This window comes from Macrobrachium nipponense, chromosome 6, assembly GCF_015104395.2.
Source record: "Macrobrachium nipponense isolate FS-2020 chromosome 6, ASM1510439v2, whole genome shotgun sequence".
Lineage (NCBI taxonomy): Eukaryota > Metazoa > Arthropoda > Malacostraca > Decapoda > Palaemonidae > Macrobrachium > Macrobrachium nipponense.
Window position 1 is genome coordinate 132,550,625 of NC_061108.1, and position 8,346 is coordinate 132,558,970.

Below are 8,346 nucleotides of genomic sequence, written 5' to 3' on the forward strand. Positions count from 1 at the left end.
GCTACTAAATGAATTCCATAAAACATGACAACTATTACATTGCCCTGCAAATTAAAGTACAATATGAGGCCTTAAAAAATACAGAATACTTCTAAATAAATTTCATAACCCACTAGACAATCTTCAAGCTTTCTACAAGCTTTACAAAGCAAAAACATAAAGGAAAACCCTACAAAAAGTTTTCATGAATGAAACTCTACCAGGCTAATGTACATTTAGCTTACGTATGCCATACAACCACCTGTTACTTTGTATTTACTATACGGCATGGTGGTAATAGTTCACACTGGCTAAAATAAATGTCTAAAATCATATTGGTTTCGTAGCCATTCAATGTTTAAAACCAATTGAAATACTCGACATTATTCAGTCTACTAGGCTCAATAGCATTTCTTCAGCCTTATTCATCCCCACGACTATCCTTTATATTGACTCGACAAATATTTTACATAAACTCTTTGGGAAAAAGTAATCAAACTGCAAAGTGAAATTGACTGAATATAGAATGTAGGCCAACTTGTTTACTTTTTTTTTTTTTTTTAAGTCCAAGAATAATAATTTGTTCGATTATTTGTTTGGCAGACAGGCAGCTTCCATAATATATATATATATATATGAATATATATAATATATATATATATATAAATATATATATAGATATATATATATATATATATAGTTTTTGTTCTCCGCTCGCTTTTAGACAAGGCCTAACCATAAATTTCCGTAATTAGGACTCAATTACCTCAGGACTAAAGGGCTACAAATTGGTATTTTGATCATCCACCCTCCCATCATCAAACATACCAAATTGCAACCCTCTAGCCCCAGTAGCTTTTATTTTGTGAAAGGTTAAATTTAGCTAGGGGTCGCCCATCAGGCAGCGCTTTCCGGAGGCATGGGACGCACCCTCACTCTACCAGTCATAGCTGATGGTTTTATACAGCATCATACGTTGTGCAGAAAACTCGATTGCGCCTAATAAATTTCGGCACATTATTTTACTTATTTACTATATTTATGGAAAAGTTAAGAATATTTGAACTTTCGCTTTTCGCTCCGTTCGAGAGGTCAAGTTAAAGTCGTCGTCTTCTTCTTTTGAAAATAAACTCAAAAGTTTCCAGGACCCTTCTCGCCTATGTAAGTCTTGGTATGTATTTGAAATCCTGCTTAAAATTCGTCTACAGTGATACGCAAAAGCTAAAGGATTTCGATGCGTTTTTGTAACAATATACCAACATTCACACGCGAGAAAAGGGTCTGATTCTATCCAAATCTTTAACTAAAGAACGTGATTGTTCTTCGTAGTATTCTTCAATATTACTGACTAACACTCGCGAGGAGCATCCGAATAATACGCTATCGCAAAGAGAAAAGAACTCTGCTTTAGGGGGAATGACGTCACGTAGAAATGCCTAACATAGCTCCCACTAATAATCATAATAAGAAACTCTGCAATGAAAAAAACAAAACAAAAACAAAAATCTCGTGAAACTAATAAGAAACTCTGCAATGAAAAAAATGCACACACACACACACACCGAAACAAAAATCTCGTGAAACTAAAAAGAAACTCTGCAATAAAAAAAAGCTCGTGAAACTTAGAAGAAACTCTGCAATAAAAGAAAAAAACACAGAAACAAAAATCTCGTGAAACTAATAAGAAACTTTGTTGTCCGGGATTATTATTATTATTATTATTATTATTATTATTTATTATTATTATTATTATTATTATTATTATTATTATTATTATTCTTATTATTATTATATTATTATTATTATTATTTTATTATTATTATTATTATTATTATTATTATTTGCTCATATTACAGTCCTCCAATTCGACTGGGTGGTATTTATAGTGTGGGGTTCCGGGTTGCATCCTGCCTCCTAGGAGTCCATCACTTTTCTTACTATGTGTGCCGTTTCTAGGATCACACTACTATTCTGCATGAGTCCTGGAGCTACTTCAGCCTCTAGTTTTTCTAGATTCCTTTTCAGGGATCTTGGGATCGTGCCTAGTGCTCCTATGATTATGGATACGATTTCCACTGACATATCCCATATCCTTCTTATTTCTATTTTCAGATCTTGATACTTATCCATTTTTTCCCTTTCTTTCTCTTCAACTCTGGTGTCCCATGGTATTGCGACATCAATGAGTGATACTTTCTTCTTGACTTTGTCAATCAACGTCACGTCTGGTCTGTTTGCACGTATCACCCTATCCGTCCTGATACCATAGTTCCAGAGGATCTTTGCCTGATCGTTTTCTATCACTCCCTCAGGTTGGTGCTCGTACCACTTATTACTGCAAGGTAGCTGATGTTTCTTGCACAGGCTCCAGTGGAAGGCTTTTGCCACTGAATCATGCCTCTTTTTGTACTGGTTCTGTGCAAATGCCGGGCATTCACTTGCTATGTGGCTTATGGTTTCATTTTTCGTATTGCACTTCCTACATATGGGGAGAGATGTTATTTCAGTCTATCGTTCTTTGAACATATCTGGTTCTTAGGGCCTGATCTTGTGCCGCTGTTATCATTCCTTCAGTTTCCTTCTTTAGCTCTCCCCTCTGTAGCCATTGCCAGGTGTCATCGCTGGCTTGTTCTTTAGTCTGTCTCATGTATTGTCCGTGCATTGGTTTGTTGTGCCAGTCCTCTGTCCTGTCTCCATTCTCCTGTCTCTGTATATTTCTGGGTCTTCGTCTACTTTTATTAGTTCTTCTTCCCATGCACTCTTTAGCCACTCGTCTTCACTGGTTTTCAGATATTGCCCCAGTGCTCTGTCCTCTCCCTCCTTCCTTTCGTGTTATGTATAGTCAATCCGTATTTGCTCTTGGGTGTAGTGCTTTGTGTATTGTCATATGTTTCCTGGTTTTCTGATCTATGCTGCGGAGTTCTGCCTTCGTCCATTCCACTATTCCTGCGCTGTATCTGATTACTGGCACTGCCCATGTGTTTATGGCTTTTATCATATTTCCGGCGTTGAATTTTGACTTGAGTATCGCCTTGAGTCTCTGCATATATTCTTTCCTGATCGTGTCCTTCATCTCTTGGTGTTTTATATATCCTCCTTCCATTATTCCCAGGTATTTTGTATCCTGTCTCATCTATGTGTTTGATGTTGCTCCCATCTGGTAGCTTTATCCCTTCAGTTCTCGTTACTTTGCCTTTTTGTATGTTGACTAAGGCGCATTTTTCTATTCCAAACTCCATCCTCATGTCCCCAGATACAATCCTTACAGTCTGGATTAGGGTATCTATTTCCTTGATGCTCTCACCATACAGCTTGATGTCGTCCATGAACATCAGATGGTTGATTCTGTTGCCTCTTTTCTTGAGTTGGTACCCGGCATCCATCTTCTGTAGTACTTTTGTCATGGGAATCATGGCTATACGAAGAGTAGTTGGGGACAGTGAGCGCCCTGGAAATCCCTCTCCTGATATTTAACCTCTGCTAGTCTTATTCCAGAGCTTGTAAGTATTGTATTCCAGTTGCGCATTGTATTTTTGAGGAAGCTGATGGTGTTTTCCTCTGCCCCATATATTTTCAGGCATTCTATTCGCCATGTGTGTGGTATCATGTCGAAGGCTTTCTTATAGTCTATCCATGCCATGCTTAGCTTGGTTTTCCTTCTCCTACTGTTCTTCATTACCATTTTGTCTATCAGGAGCTGGTCTTTTGTGCCCCTACACTTCCTTCTGCAGCCTTTCTGTTGGTGGGGGATGGTGTTCGTCTCCTCTAGGTAGTTGTATAGCCTTTCACTGATGATACCTGTTAGTAACTTCCACATTATTGGTAGGCAGGTGATAGGCCTGTAGTTATTGGCTATATTTCCCTTACTCTTGTCTTTTTGTACCAAGGATGTTCTTCCTTTGGTCATCCATTTGGGTGCATGGTGATTTGAGATACAATGCTGGAGTTGTTCTGCTATTCGTGGGTGTAGGGCCTTGAAGTTTTTGAGCCAGTATCCATGGACTTCATCGGGACCTGGGGCTTTCCAGTTTGGCATTTTCTTTAGTTGGTGTCTGACTGTGTCTGTCGTGATCTCTGTGAATCTTTGTTTTATTCTCCCTGTTTCTTCTTCCTTGACTTCCTGGAGCCATTATTATATTATTATTATTATTATTATTATTCTTATTATTATTATTATTATTATTATTATTATTATTATTATTATTATTATTATTATTTCAGGACACTATCTGGACACTATCTGGATAACGACGCAAGTTCCTTCGCTGGAGGCTGGGAGTCCCTCTCAGAAGTTTATATACGTATACTTAACAGCAACAGCCCTGACCACCACCAGTGAAGCTTTATCCAACATACCCACCCGTCCTTGATAAATTTATCCGAAGCATGTGAAAGAACAATGGTATAAAAGCGAAATTAAATTAAAGCAGTTTTCACGCTGATATTAGTTTTTCCAGATAAAAACAACTGATACTAATTTCAAAACGAATATCAGCTGACTCTTTCTCATTTCTCCCTTAATATTCAACAATGGCCTCTCTGAAATAAAAGATCTGACCAACACGAATTTGTGATTTCATTATCCACGGTCATACCGAGAATATAGTAATTGTTTGTTTGTATGGTGTTTTTACTTTGCATGGAACCCGTGGCTATTCAGCGACGGGACCAACCAGAGTCAAAGCGGCTTTATGTGACTTCCGAACCGCGTCGAGAGTGAACTTCTATCACCACAAATACACATCTCTCACACCCCAGCGGAATATGCCCCAGAATCGAGCTTGCGGCCATGTACTCTGAAAATAAAATATACACTTCAAGCCAACTCGCCTAAAGCACGAACGTTCGTGACTCTCAAAGATTGGCGAGACATTGAACAATATAGCTTATCACAAAATTATTACTAATGTTTTTAACAGTGCAATGGGCAACTGGAACACTCGTTTGACTAACTCTTAAATATGTTAAAGTTCTTTTCCTTCGCTAATGAGCGAGAGTTGATACTTAACATTAGTTTTTAGCTTCTATTTGAGATAGGTATATTGATATTCTTTTTTTTCTTTGGAGGCCCAATCAGAATTGGAACTCAACCTGCCTCTTTCTTCGTATCTAAAATATTCTGCGACTGGATTTGTTTTCCTTCATTATCTTAGAATCTCTGGAAATAATCAGTCGTGTATGAAACACGACACTTCTGGAGTCTCCTATGTATTAATGGCTCATGGGTGAATGTTTTCTGCAATTTGCACGTTACTGCCTATACAGTCTATATCAAAATACTAAGTATTATAAAAAAAAAAGTATGCACAAGACTTAAATAATGACAGTTAGTACTGGCATTTAGGCTTCTAAATCCTGTTTCTTTTTCCAATACCTATTAGATAACCCCCTGCAAAGAGAAAAAATTGCAAAATGAGAACAAACTCGCTACTAGTGTAAACCTGCATCTCATTAACTCATACAGGTATTGGAGGTCAGTCACTCTACCTGTTCCCATACGGCTGTTAAATTATATGAACAACAATTTCCTAGAAATTATATAAATACAATGTATTTCCATATCTAGTTGCAATCCACTCCTGAGATTAAGTAATCCACCCTGAAGTGCCTTCTCCTCAAACAATTGCATTCCTTTCTTTCTTAGTCACAAAGTCTAATTTTGGTAAAAATTGCTCAGTCACTAGTCCTGCCACTTTGCCTCTTGCACTGAATCCTTACCTAGTGATGGCTTAGAAAAGGCAAGAAGCAACCACTATATTGCAATAACCCTGGTCTGTGTAATGACCTTCATTCTTGTCATTTTTCATATCACTGATCATAGTGATCAGTTTTGATCATACATTGGTATCAAACAATAGAGACTAAGATGAAGCCATCAATGCTGAAGCAAATACCAAACATATCATGAGGGTTATCCTAAGTCTACTTCTTCTTTCCCACTGTTATCCGTACATTAAGGGGTCGGTTGCCATATGCGCCGTCTCCACTGCCTTCTATTAAAGGCATCATCCTCTACTAACATCAGACCTGGTTTATTGTTTGACAAAGGGGTTTTTATGGTAGATCTACATTACTATTCCGCGGCGGCCTAGACTAAGGCAGTTGCGGATTTTCTATGCAGTTTTACCTCCTGAACAAGAATTTTAAGTAATATTTATTCGGACGACTGTAATTAACCCCCAGGGGCCAGTACTAAACACGGCGAAATACACTGGATGCCCCAATCCCTAGTGGATGTCGTATCCGCGGTTACGTTTCTTGCAGTCCGTGCTGAACTATTCTTTAGAATTACCGTTTTTATGACTGCATGCCCTTGTTGTATCAACCACAATTATTGGCGTGGGCATTGCCTTTGACTAAGAAGTCCACCTGCAAGGCAGCAGTTTCCACAGTTATTGCCAGTGGGCTTAGCCTTTTACTAAAAATTAAGACTGCAAGGCAGCAGTTTCCACAGTTATTGGCGGTGTGTTGGCCTTTTACTAAAAAGTAAGACAGCAAGGTAGCAGCTGTCCTTTTAGTCGCCTTTTACGACACGCAGGACCTTTGGTGGTAGTATTCTTAGACCCATGCCGCAGGGTTATCCTAAGTGTAAACTACAATTTTAAGTTGTCTTTCTGCCTATATCAATAAAATAATCTATTGGAACATAATTGATTACCCACAAGGAAATAATGCATACAATTTTAAAAATATGTCAAGAGGGACACAAAATTCAGAAAAAAAAACAATGACCTGTATACTGATTCCTCACATGTTAGCCAGATGTGGTTTACTGGGTAAGGAAAATAAATGATCATACAGTATTGAAAAATGACCTGAGCATGCCTGGTACTAATAGCAGAGGGACCACGAGCTGAAGGTGCTGAAAGTTTGTCAGTTCTCCATCAAATGACTTTCTTCTGGTAGGTTAAACTTAGAAAATATTTTAAGTAATTCCAAAGTCCATTGTTATACTGCTGGGCATCTACGTATATACTGTGATACGAAAGCTGAGATTACATATGAGCTGAGATGAAAAGACAGTTTTTTCGTTCGGCCTAGTAACAGAAGTCATTAACTGCTAAAATGCATTGCAATATTAAAGAGACTGTCTGCATCCTATGTCCTCTGCTTACATTGTTAAAACATACGCAGCTCAACAATAAATTCTAAAACTAATATTGATTCTAAGTCATTAATTAAGGGTGTAGACTTATATGATGACTTACATAAGGGGATGAGGCAACACAGAGACAAAGGATGATCAGATCACTTTATGCCCATATGATTATGGATTCAATACATTGCAACACCTACTTCATCATATAATGTGTGGACATTACAATCGTATTTTTCTTATAATATATATGATTGCTATTCTTCACAGGTGGGATTTGAACTAGTGTCAACTGAGTTGCATGCGCTCAGCTTTACTGGATAAATCTTTTCTCCTAAGGTTGGCAGTTAGTGCCAATTTATGCATACATGTACACTGGATTATGTCGTTACCGTGGTGAACACAGAATTTTTATTACATTAATTTTTGGGCTGCTACATAGCTCTTCTAGTTATTTAAAAAAAAATTCTGTGGTAGAATGTTTTCAGTATCTTAAGTGCTGATTTCATGACATATTTCTATTCCTGGCATCTTCCTTCACCAAGTCCATCTCATACGCTGACACCCGACACTCCTCCCCATCACTGACATGTTACATATACTGTACCACACATTCTTCTTACATCCTGAGTCTCCCTCCTTTCTGGGAGTGATACTCCAGCAATCATCTCACCATCCATATCTCAGTTGTTTCCAACATCCCTCCTCTTTCTTCCTAAGTGCCAAAGTTATGCCCATTGAATAGTACTACAGGTCTGATAACTGTCATATAAATCTTCAATTTGAGCCTTAATGGCATTTTCTTGTCTAAAACAACTCCAGTTACTTCTCTCCATTTTTCCCATGCTTCTTCACTTTGTCTCACTGCGTTCTCAGTACCTCCCTCCTCGGTTATTTTTTATCCCAAGTAGTTAAAACTCATTATTCTGCTTTAGCACTGTACAAGCTTCCACTCAAATGTTTATTTCATCATGTCCTTCTCTACTACTGATCATTATCTCTTGTCTTTCCAATGTTCACTTTCAATCCTCATCTTTCTAGGGCTCCTTTCCATGCTAAAAACCTTTCTTGCAGTCCTTCTTCTGTGTGCTATTATGAGTAAATCATCAGCAAACATCAGTTCCCACAGTTCTTTGTTGTTCCTTAATTTTGATATCAGTGTCTATAACGATAAGGAACAAAAATGGAATCCGAGGTGATCCCTGATGGAGGCTAACCTCCATAGGGAATGCCTCAGTCTACTGCAATTGTCTCAGATTTTGTGATATTGT